The sequence below is a fragment of the Nerophis ophidion genome, linkage group LG10 (genome assembly GCF_033978795.1).
Source record: "Nerophis ophidion isolate RoL-2023_Sa linkage group LG10, RoL_Noph_v1.0, whole genome shotgun sequence".
Classification (NCBI taxonomy): Eukaryota; Metazoa; Chordata; class Actinopteri; order Syngnathiformes; family Syngnathidae; genus Nerophis; species Nerophis ophidion.
In genome coordinates, this window is record NC_084620.1 from 31,812,155 (window position 1) to 31,825,240 (window position 13,086).

Sequence of the window (13,086 nt, forward strand, 5' to 3'; positions counted from 1 at the left end):
CGAACTTTTATTGTGAAATCTTCACCGGAAGTCTGCGCTTATTGAAGCCCATTGCTCTCGATGCTGGTCAGGTCGACGGAGGCTGCCGTGGAAACGACACGACACACTGCCACTCATTCCACGCAGGGAGGCTGATTGTTCTCCTCAAAGGCTCCACCTTGTTATCCCCCCATCCTTCCAAAACACGGACGATGTGAAATGAGCCGCGTGGAAGGGCCGGAGGACATCTCGAGGCTTCTGAACGAGTGAAGAAGCGCGGCGAGAAAGGTAAAGCGCTTTAACGAACCGCACGTGACTGCGCACACGCGCGCAAAGCACGCACACACCTAATTTATCCGCAACACCCCCCACCCCCCCAACACACACACACACACACTCAAACAAACGCTATGTATGTGCTTGGTTGCCATAATCGTGGCCGTCGTCGAATACCCCCCTCCCCCCCACGCACGCAGTCCTCATTGTGATTGACAGGTGAGGAGCGTACCCGTAAGGAAAGCGAAGGCGCGTGCCTGGCAGGGATGGACCGCGCGTGTCAACCTGCAGCGCGCGCACACGTTTTCCGCGTAACGGCACACGTTATGATTGGTGCGTGCGTGTGTTTACCAATAATGTGCATTGTAACGCGACATGTGCCCGTGGAAGCCTCCGACGTGGACGTGAGCACGTGTGCATGTTGCACACAATCACTACTACAAAAAAAAGGGGGAGAAGAATAGGCGGATAACTACTGAGGTCATCATTTGCAGTAAGTGTGCATCCATCCATTTTTTTCTACCGCTTGTCCCTTTCAGGGTAATGGCAGGATAATGAATTTTGGGCAGGGCTAGGCTGTCAGAATGTGCACCCCCATGAACTACGGCCCTGATCTGCTGAGATCTCAAATAACAGGTGAAATAGCATGTGCAAATTTTACAATTCCACGTACTGTGAGCTCTATGCAGTTTTTCAGCCACTTTGCCAGTGCCGATGGACATTATGTAATTTCATCTAATTGGGTTAAAAATATTTTTTGCAAACCAGTAATTATAATCCGGAAATAATGTGCCATTGTTGGGTGTCTCGAGCAGTGTTTTTCAACCACCGTGCAGCATACAGTCTGGTACACGTGTGCCGTGTGAGATTATCTAATTTCACCTATTTGGGTTAAAAATATTTTTGGGAAACCAGTACCGTATCTTTCGGAGTATAAATCGCTCCGGAGTATAAGTCGCACCTGCCGAAAATGCATAATAAAGAAGGGAAAAAAACATATAAGTCGCACTGGAGTATAAGTCGCATTTTTGGGGGAAATGTATTTGATAAAACCCAACACCAAGAATAGACATTTGAAAGGCAATTTACAATAAAGAATAGTGAACAACAGGCTGAATAAGTGTACGTTATAAGATGCATACATAACCAACTGAGAAGGTGCCTGGTATGTTAACGTAACATATTATGGTAACAGTCATTCAAATAACTATAACATATAGAACATGCTATACGTTTACCAAACAATCTGTCACTCCTAATCGCTAAATCCGATGAAATCTTATACGTCTAGTCTCTTATGTGAATGAGCTAAATAATATTATTTGATATTTTATGGTTATGTGTTAATAATCTCACGCATAAGTCTCTCCTAAGTACAAGTCGCACCCCCGGCCAAACTGAAAAAAACTGAAACTTATAGTCCGAAAAATACGGTAATTATTGTTTGCAAATTATGTGACGGCGTGGCGCAGTGGAAGAGTGGCTGTGCGCAACCCGAGGGTCCCTGGTTCGATCCCCACCTAGTACCAACCTCGTCACGTCCGTTGTGTCTTGAGCAAGACTTTAAATTTCCAGGATGGTGGAATGTGTTGAAGGTGGAATGGTTTGAATTGGTTGAAAAATGTGGAAATGGTGAAAGTGTGAAAAATGGCCGATTCATTTTAAATGGGAATAATGTCCCAGATAACCTGAAATTCTGGGAAATCAGGGAATTTTTTGAATTGTTTTTTTAAAGGGAAAGCTTGCGATGACCAAATAGGCTGAACAATTTCAAGTTGGAACGGTTTGAATCGGGTGAAAAATGTGGAAGGTAAAGAGCGCCAAAATATGGAGAAGAAGAATAATAATAAGTTGAATAATAACAAATAGATCAATTTTGGTGTAGAAAACCATATGTGTGAATGGTTTGGCCTGGTTACAGCCTGGGGGCCGGATCAGGCCCACCAACAGGTTTTATCCGGCCCGCGGGATGAGTTTGCTAAGTATAAAAATTAACCTGAAATTTTTGAATTAAAAAAACAGCTGTTCTAAATGTGTCCACTGGATGTCACAATGGCAATTATTTGTATCTTTGTAGATGCTACATATGTCATCATTGGCAATCACTCGAAGCGAGTAAGATAGTCCTCCTGTTGGTGTGTCTGGTCATCTGTGGGTCCTCAGGTGGCTGTCGAGGCCGATCCATCATCCACAGACTATTGCAGTGGGTGATTGTGGTGGCGGTGATGGTCTGAGGAGTTGTTTTGGTAGTGGATCTCTCCTTTCTTTGTTGCCTCTTGGTTTCCGCAGCACGGTGGAGGTCCTTTTCTAATTGTGCAGTGCCTTCATGGACCATCCTTCTCCACAAAACCCACTGGTGGGCAGCCTCCTCCCAGGTGTTGAGGTTTAAGCAGCATTTCCTCAGGTGGATTTTGAGGTTATCTTTATACCGCTTCTTCTGCCCTCCTTGGGTGAGACGTCCTTCCACCAGTTGTCCGTACAACATTTGTTTCGGAAGGCGACTGTCTGGCATGCGTATTACATGGCCTGTCCATCGCAGCTGGTGTCGAATGACGGTTGTGGTGATACTGGGCATGTTAGCTTCCTTCAGAAAACTAATGTTGGTCCGCCTGTCTTCCCAGCTGATCTTGAGGATCTTGCGCAGACATCGCTGATGGTACTGCTCCAGAGCCTTCAGGTGTCTGCTGTAGGTGGTCCAGCTATCAGTCCCGTAGAGCAGAGTGGGCAGAACTACAGCTTGATAAACAGTAAGCTTGACATTGGTCTGGATGACCTAAGACAAGCGAAATGCCCCACGTTTTCCAAGATGTTGTTGTCCACATACATTTTGGGGGGTTGCGAGGGTGTGTCAGGGGCTGGTTGGTAAAGGATCTGAGTCTTCTTTATGTTAATGTCAAGTCCCAGGAGTCGGTACGCTCTGGCAAAAGCATCCATGATGTTCTGGAGGTCCAACTCAGAATGAGCAACTAGAGCATTGTCATCTGCGTACTGAAGCTCTGTAATGGAGGATGTAAGAACTTTGCTTTTTGCCTTGGACCTACTCAGGTTGAAGAGCCCGCCATCTGTCCTGTACATGAACTGGACTCCCTTGGGTAGGTTTTGACTGGTGAGGTGAAGTATGGCTGAGATGAAAATAGCAAACAGGGTTGGTGCGATGATGCAGCCCTGCTTGACACCAGTGTCACCTTTGAAGGGAGCCGTTTCAGCGCCGCCATTTCCAACTACCGTTGCAGTCATGTCGTTGTGCAACAGACGCAAGATCTTCAGATACTTGTCTGGGCATCCGATTTTGGAGAGGGCACCCCATAGGGCAGTTCTGTTCACGGAATCAAAGGCCGTTGTAAGGTCAATGAATGCCATGTATACTGGCAGGTGTAATGCTACATATGTACAAAATAAAGCACATGTTAGTACATCAGAAAATGATCAAACATAAATAATATACTGTATATTATTTTGATATTTTTTTTATGTTGACGGATTGTTGACGATGGATGGATTGAAAAATAACACCAATGAGTTGACAATTTATTCAGAAAATATAAAAAATGTCAAATAAAGATAGAATACTATTAACCGCAAAAAAAACAAAAACATTGTGATTTGTACAATTTCAGAATGTGGCTGTTCTATATTTAAACAAAGAAAACAATCTGAACTTGTCTTTATTTAAAAGTTATCGTGCTGTGATGTTACCAGTCCGGCTCACTTGGGAGTAAATTTTCTCCATATGGCCCCCGATCTAAAATGAGTTTGACATTTCTGGTTTGGAGCATTCAACCAATCAATAAGCATGGCACGTTGCCCTGTGATTCTGCTTGGCCGTGTAATTTTAGGCAAATTCATTCATGTTATACAATGTACCTATGAAGTCAGCAATGGTCTTTTGATTATTGGGGTTCAAGACGTCAATGTTGAATTTCTCGCGTAAGAAAATTAAATTTTGACTGATTTCAGTATGAATCGCCTCAATCCATCTTTAAGATAATAATAATTTCCACCATTACAGCAAATAAACTACATGTTTTGGTATCTTAAGTAGGTCTGCTGTCATGGTCCGTTGCTCAGGTCATAGCTTGATTTATGTGGTGGGTGACTGAAAAATATAAAAGGGGAGTGATTAACCAAAACAGCTGGTGGGAACACTAATTACTAAAACAAGGGCAGGTGTGGAGAATTAGTGTCCATGGAAACCAAAAGTAAACAAAGAGGTCAGAGCACGGAAACAGACTAACATAGGAGAAAATCCACAAAACATAAATCAAACCGGGAACCGGGCAATGGATCATCTGCACGATTATGTCCAGATTGATTATCCCAATTATTTGTATCAATATTGAAATTAGAATTAATAATCATGATTAATCAATTCGTGAGGTAAAACAGTGTTGAGGGGTACATGTGGCATGTAACCTCATCGTATAATTTGTAATTAAATAGCAGTTCAAAATAAATATACTAATTATCCATATATTTAAAAGACACATATTTATGTTATTGTTCTTTTAGTATCTAAGACGTCAGCGTTTTCTCATTACATGATGCCTTAGCTCTATTTTTCCATTAGTTATGTTTTTGTTGGAGTTATAAAAAAAACAAACGTGTTTCACAGGTGGCCCTCGAGTCTTCAAATAGACACCCCTGCTTGACCTAATCATATATTTGATCGTTTGTAGTATGAAACGTGTATGATAAAAGACAAAATAGAAAAATATAGTTGATCTCATGTGAAAGTCCTTCCATGCGCAATTACATTTCCGATGCAAGGGGTGCATGAATTCCAATGTGGGGCAGATTTTGTCAGAACACTGGCCAGAAATATTGGCACTCGATGAAAAAGTGTTAGCTGTTTGTCTCCAAGGATACATTCAGAGCAGCGTGTTGTGCAAACGTCTTAGCCAAGGGCATAAACATTACATTGGAGGGGCACATACTGTATTTGTAACAGGGCAGATCCATAAATAGTTTCAGCAGAAATATGTTATATAGTAATTAACTATACACCGCAAAACATTCACAAAATACTACGTCACATGAACTGTTTTAAAGTAACAACTTTTTGACATGAAAACACCCACAAATATTGTGGAAAAACAGTGTTTACTTTTTAATATCAATATAAAACAAAAAGCAGTTGGCCTATGAATATAGAGTCTAATAACCAAGTTTTGTTCTTCAACAACTCCATGTGGTTCATTGCAACAATTTGGCCAACATAAATGATTAGGAGTGATAGAGTTGCTCGCACATCCAATACACAAGCGTTGTGCCTCAGAGACAATCAATTCAATGAGATGACAAAACACTTAAGCTGTTGTTACGGGGAACACTGACCAAGTTTGCAATTACATAAGACACTTTCGCAGAAAACAAATGTAAGAAGTTACAAGTGAGTTCCCAATCGTACAGTTGGCCTGCTGTACCGTATGTTTTGTCCTGTTCTTAATACGCATATGCAGCAGAGCCCGCTTTTTAAAAGTTAATATCACCGACGATCACCCTCATTTAATCGTGGCAGCCAAAATTGTGATTGTGATTAAAATGGGATTAATTGTCCAGTCCTAATCTTAAGTATCATTAGCAATTAACATTGTCACTAGAGGACGTGGCTAAAAACATGTTACACACAAGAGCATTCATTGGAATTGCCAAGCTAACCACTAATTTAGCTTTTAACACAAGAAATAAGTGCTTAGTCAACTTTAGGAATGTAGATGGAACCACGTTGCAGCAGAAAGTAAGCAGACAATAACAAGAAATTCAAATGTAGATTAGGCCATGAGATGGCGACTTGTCCAGCGTGTACCCCGCCTTCTGCCCGATTGTAGCTGAGATAGGCACCGGCACCCCCCCGCGACCCCAAAGGGAATAAGCAGTAGGAAATGGATGGATGGATTAATAGGAATCAAGAGAAGATAAGAACAACTGTTGATGTGTCAGCATGGTCACAGTCTGTACACAACACGTGAGAGGTTGATCGGATTGATTCATTAATTGGTGGTGTCGATACTAAGGGTAGTAATTATATATGATTGATAGTAGAGTAATTGGACCATTATTTTTGTTCAATATATTTTTTTTTCTGTTAATGTTTAAAAACTCAGAATAACCCCCTGTTTACAGATGGACTGTGAGGGTAACACCAAAGGATTTAATAAGTAGTTTGGTTTTTTTTTAGTCATTATGTGCCATTAACTTAATAGTACTGATAAAAGAGAATAAATAACTAGTTTAAATATTGTGTTGACACTAAAACTGGCAAATGAAGTGAAAAAATGTACAGTTAATACATGTTAAAACTATCGGCTGATCTCACTCATGGATGATCGGAATCGGCTGCATGAAACCCCTATAGGACATCCCTACTATTAAAAGGGAACTGCACTTTTTTTGTTTAATTTTGCCTCCCGTTCACAATCCTTATAAAAGACAACAAGGCAAAATGTTTTTGTTTGTTTTTTTCTCGCTTCCTAACATGGAAGAATCGTTTCGTTTTTGGTGCAGCTAATGGGAGCAATTAATTCTCTCTCTAAATCACTTTAAAAATCCATTCAAAAACCGCCAACAATATTTCATTTACATTCCATAACCTGTACAATAACCAAACAGTGGAACTCTTTCTGGCTAAGTGACACATCGCCATGCTACGGTATTAGCTGTAAAATCTAGCAATGGCAGACAAGCTAGCTTCTACGTCAACATGAAACACCTTTGAGTTTGTAATGGACAGCACAGACACCAATCTGTACTGAGTGAAAAACATCAACAATCATATTACAGTATCTTTAGAGTATTAGCCTACATTTCATGTTTGGTTTGTACACAGCTAGCGAGCCAGTGTATGTACTGTAGTTGTACTAAATACGTGACATGCTGTGTATATCAGGATCAATACTAAGTGTGACTCACTAGATGGACAGTTGTCTGGTTGGTCTCGCTGGCCAGGGAAATTTTTTCCAGTTAATTGTGGGTAGGCACGCCATTTATGTCGGAATAGCTTGGCTTCAAGTTTCACCTCACTCTCTCGGCTAGCGTCTGCTCCAACACGTCACTTTTCCATCCTGCATGCTTCTAGAAGCAGAAGTTTATCGTCAATGAATTCAGATTAAAAAAGATAAGGTTGTGACGCCTAATTTCTCCAAAAATAGGCGTCTTCGTTATTTGTTACCAAATCTGCCATGATTTTTTGTATCCTGAAAGGGTTATTGCCGAAAGTCAGACGCGTGGGTGCTATGGAAACTGAACTAATTGCGCCAAAGAATCAATGATTAAAATGATCAAAATCCGGTAAATATTGAACATATTACATACTGTTATGAATGGGTATGTCACTACATTAAGTATAGACTTGCAGTGTGTATATAAAACGTTGGAGGCTCTTGAAGTTGTTTTAGAGGACTTTGAAGGCTACTACAGTGACTCCTATTAGCCGCATCTTCCAAGCATTTATCATCTTTAAAAGGGAAAAAAAAGGATGTGTTCTTGTCTCCTGGAATTATTGTGAAGGATAGGCAACATTCCAAAAAAAAGTGCAGCTGGCTATCTTTCACAATAATTATGAAAGACATGACGATGGATGTTTTTTTTTTGCATTATAAATATTAAATAAATGCGATCAAAAGTCAGCTTACAATGGAGCCTATGGAACTGAGCAATAACGCCAACAAAACCCTTTAAAAACCATCCAAACACCTTAAGATTAAGATTTTATATACATGTCATTATATACGTATAATGTCGTAACGGGCATATTTATAATAACATTTAAACTCTGTGTTTTGATAATTTTAAGCATTTAAAAAAATGCATCACGTTTGCTTTTTTTCCCCTTCATTTCTGAATATTATTTACTGCAGACTTTGAGAGCCAACAAACTTAAAACATCACCTATTGTACAATGTCTGCTGTCATTAGGATGCAGACTACTGGGATGTTCATATGTTCCCATTTAGATGATGAATGAGTCAATCCTTGCGAAGAAATGGGGCGGGTTAACGAGCGCTTTTCGTATCGTTCTGGCCATTTTCGGGTCCTAAATGGCGATCTAAAGTGTACCAACTTGTCGGAATATCTTTTCAGACTTCTTCTGTTCAGGTGAGAGTAGGGCTGGGCTATATATCAATATCTACAATATATTGCGGTTTGTCTCTGTGCGATATAGAAAATGACTATATCATAATATTCGAGTATACGTTCTCACGCAGGACTTTTAGCTGTGGGCGTACACTTCAGGCTCTCCTCGCACTTTCCTGTGTCTCCTCACAGACAAGCAGGCGCACATTCCTCACAAACTGTCACGTCATACGTCACATACAGGCCCTCGCCCAGCAGAAAGCTAGCGGCGTGGCTAACGTTAGCTGCTAACTTAGCCGTACGACAGAAAGATGGTGCGGATCTGGTAACAAAGGAAGACTTAATTCCCAATAAAAACAGCAGGGTTTCCATTGTCTGGCGGTGGTTCGGCTTCAATTGGGAATATGTCGAACAGACTACCTTAATTTGTCAAGTGTGGGAGGAAAAAAGCGTTGCTATAAAAAGTAGCATTACTGCTAATATGTAGCATCATTTGTAAAGTCACTCGCTGGAGAATGAAGAGAATTTCATAACCTTAGTAACATAAAACATAGTGAAGGACGAAAACTATTTGATTTCCTATTATGCAGCTCATTTTTATTTGACACTTAAAATGTCTCTGACAATCTTGCAATTTATGTTTTGGAAATGACTTGAATGTTTGTGCCATTGCTTAATAACTTTAATAAATACACTTTTGGTCAATTGACTTAGTTGTGATTTCCTTCTCTGCATGAAAGTTTAAAGTAGCATATAATAGTGCAGTATGAAGAAGAATGTTTTAATGTATACACATAGAATCATCATACTGCTGTGATTATATGCATCAAGTGTTCATTTAAGGCCAAGGCAAAATATCGTATATCGCGATATGGCCTAAAAATATCGCTATATTAAAAAAAGGCAATATCGCCCAGCCCTAGGTGAAAGGCATTATTTATGATCTAAAATAAACTTACAGGGAGCAAGGAAGTGAGGAAGCAGCAGACCGCTCGATGCAAACATAGGATCACACTATAGTGATCACGGCGCCGCTATAAATAGTTGGTCTGCGTTAGCGCTTATACCTACAATATCACTAATACTTGGTTAATATTTAAGTCACGAAATATTGTTGGCGGTTTTCAATTTATTGAATTTTATGGACGAAATAGAAGACCTCCCATTGGCTCCCCTGTAAGCGGACTTTAATTTACATTTAATATTTAGAATGCATAAAAATAAAATCCATCCCTCGTCATATCTTTCATAATGTTTGTAAACGATAGACAACATTAAAAAAAAAAAAAAAAAAAGTGCAATTCCTCTGTAGCTAAACCAGGGGTACACGCTTTTTCGGCATGCAAACTTCAAATGAACTGGCCTTAACCAGGGAGGTGCACAAGTTCTTAAGTTATAGAACTTTGAATATGACATTGAGGAAAAAAAATAAATCGCCTTCCCATTCCGCATGGAATTTTTTTGTTTATTTTCTTATTTTGTTTAACTTCCCTATTCATTTTCATAGTCTTTAGAAGAAATACAGTGTAGGCTAACTTTGTAGCTTGCTACCGTAGCTTGTGTAAGCTGTTTTTGTGAGACCCTTATTTTGTTAGTGCAGGCAAATATGCAAGCACTATTATTGTGAAAGCCAGAACTGGGCTTTTGACTGCGGTTGTGTTGAACCAAATGGTTGAGCATAATCTAAAATGGATCAGGAATAGTGAAAATATTATCAATTCCCAACCCTAACCACACCCACCCAAGTAAACAAGTGATGGGGAGAAGACCATTGTTTGCAATGTGCATAGTGTGCGCAGAGCACTCAATGCAGGATTCTAATCACATCTTTCTCACAGCCACTTTCATATTACTGGAGTTATCAGTTGCAATAGCGATGGCAGGGCTTGGTCTTTTAAGTACTGACTGATGTAAGATGCAGCCCGTCATTTAGTGTTGCAGCATAAAATAATGAATATTGTACACTTAAAATCTGATTTGTGTCCTAATTAATGTGAAACAGTTAGTGGACGGGTGTATGTTGTCTATTTTAGCAGGACTGTTTCAATGTGTGCCCTTCTGCACTGACCTCAAGATGTTTATACTCTGAATATTGCGTACTTAGGACCTGATCGACTAAAATCCAAATACTAAGCGCTAAACAGCCATCCATTTTGTCCTGCTTGTCTCTCTCGGGGTCACGGGGGACTGAAGCCTATTCAGTTTTGAATGATTGAAACTTTTATTAGTAGATTGCACAGTTCAGTACATATTCTGTACAATTGACCACTAAATGGTAAAACCCGAAAAAGTTTTTCAACTTGTTTTAAGTCGGGGTCCACGTTAATCAATTCATGGTAGAAATATATACTATCAGCATAATACAGTCATCACACAAGTTAATCATCATAGTATATACATTGAATTATTTACAATCCGGGGGGTAGGATGAGGAGCTTTGTTTGATGTCAGCACTTCAGTCATCAACAATTGCATCAACCGAGAAATGGACATTGAAACAGTGTAGGTCTTACTTAGTAGGATATATACAACCAACAGAGAACATAGTGAGTTCAGATAGCATAAGAACAAGTATATGCATTAGAAATACATATGATTATTTACATTAGGTTATTTACAATCCGGGGAGATGGGATGTGAATGGAGGAGGGTATTAGTAAAGGGTTGAAGTTGCCTGGAGGTGTTTTAGAGCAGTTTTGAAGGAGGATAGAGATGCACTTACTTTTACACCTGTTGGGAGTGCATTCCACATTGCACTGCTTCCTCATAGGAAGACGTGTTGGTGGGATTGAGGAGGTCTTCGAAGTATTCCTCCCACCTATCCACAACATCCGCAGTTGAGGTCAGCAGGACACCATCCGCACCATACACGGTGTTGATAGTGCACTGCTTCCCCTTCCTGAGGCGGCGTATGGTGGTCCAGAATCGCTTCGAAGCCGTCCGGAAGTCGTTTTCCATGGCTTCCCCGAACTCCTCCCATGTCCGAGTTTTTGCCTCCACGACCACTGAAGCTGCACACCGCTTGGCCTGTGGGTACCTGTCCACTGCCTCCGGAGTCCTATGAGCCAAAAGGACCCGATAGGACTCCTTCTTCAGCTTGACGGCATCCCTCACCGCTGGTGTCCACCAAGGGGTTTTAGGATTGCCGCCCCGACAGGCACCAACTACCTTGCGGCCACAGCTCCGATCTGCCGCCTCGACAATAGAGGTGCGGAACATGGTCCACTCGGACTCAATGTCCAGCACCTCCCTCGTGACATGTTCAAAGTTCTTCCGGAGGTGGGAATTGAAACTTTGTCTGACAGGAGACTCTGCCAGACGTTCCCAGCAGACCCTCACAATGCGTTTGGGCCTCCCAGGTCTGTCCGGCATCCTCCCCCACCATCGCAGCCAACTCACCACCAGGTGGTGATCGGTAGAAAGCTCCGCCCCTCTCTTCACCCGAGTGTCCAAAACATGAGGCCGCAAATCCGATGACACAACTACAAAGTCGATCATGGAACTGCGGCCTAGGGTGTCCTGGTGCCAAGTGCACATATGGACACCCTTATATTTGAACATGGTGTTTGTTATGGACAAACTGTGACGAGCACAAAAGTCCAATAACAAAACACCACTCGGGTTCAGATCCGGGCGGCCATTCTTCCCAATCACGCCTCTCCAGGTTTCACTGTCGTTGCCAACGTGAGCGTTGAAGTCTCCCAGTAGGACAAGGGAATCACCCGGGGGAGCACTTTCCAGTACTCCCTCGAGTGTTCCCAAAAAGGGTGGGTACTCTGAACTGCTGTTTGGTGCATAAGCACAAACAACAGTCAGGACCCGTCCCCCCACCCGAAGGCGGAGGGAGGCTACCCTTTCGTCCACCGGGTTGAACTCCAACGTACAGGCTTTGAGCCGGGGAGAAACAAGAATTGCCACCCCAGCCCGTCGCCTCTCACTGCCGGCAACGCCAGAGTGGAAGAGGGTCCAATCCCTCTCGAGAGAAGTGGTTCCAGAGCCCTTGCTGTGCGTCGAAGTGAGTCGGACTATATCCAGCCGGAATTTCTCGACTTCGCGCACTAGCTCAGGCTCTTTCCCCCCCAGTGACGTGACGTTCCACGTCCCAAGAGCTAGCTTCTGTAGCCGAGGATTGGACCGCCAAGTGCCCTGCCTTCGGCTGTCGCCCAGCTCACATTGCACCCGACCTCTAAGGCCCCTGCTATGGGTGGTGAGCCCATTGGAGGGGGGACCCACGTTGCCTCTTCGGGCTGTGCCCGGCCGGGCCCCATGGGAACAGGCCCGGCCACCAGGCGCTCGCCATCGTGCCCCACCTCCGGGCCTGGCTCCATATGGGGGCCCCGGTGACCCGCGTCCGGGCGAGGGAAATCTGGGTCCATGATTTTTCTTCTTCATAAAGGTCTTCGAGCTGCTCTTTGTCTGATCCCTCACCTAGAACCTGTTTGCCTTGGGAGACCCTACCAGGGGGCTTTAAGCCCCCGGACAACATAGCTCCTAGGATTATTGGGACACGCAAACTCCTCTACCACGATAAGGTTGCTGCTCAGAGAGGAGAAGTATTTTTCATGTACATGAAAAATCGAACATAAAAAAAAAGCCTGCAGCAACTACCTAAATGCATTAATTTGTTTTCATCCGCCCATTAAGTCATCCAACCACTATTAAATGATAAAATTATATTGCTTAATATACCATGTATAATTTGTAATTTTGACAATCCATGTTGTGTTAAATATAGCGATGCGCAAAATAGGTATGTGA

The 13,086-nt window shown here is 42.2% G+C and overlaps 1 protein-coding gene across 4 annotated transcripts in view; it reads left to right on the forward strand.

Moving 5' to 3' along the window:
• zgc:109889 (uncharacterized protein LOC553542 homolog) overlaps nt 1-13,086 on the forward strand; it is a 58,840-nt gene continuing 45,754 nt past the window's right edge. Inside the window, exon 1 of one of the 4 annotated variants that reach the window (XM_061913509.1) lies at nt 1-267. The gene's annotated coding sequence lies outside the window, so the exon portion shown is untranslated. Of the gene's footprint in view, nt 268-563; nt 749-13,086 lie in introns of those variants that run through there. The other 3 variants (XM_061913510.1, XM_061913507.1, XM_061913508.1) reach the window with 3 other exon arrangements.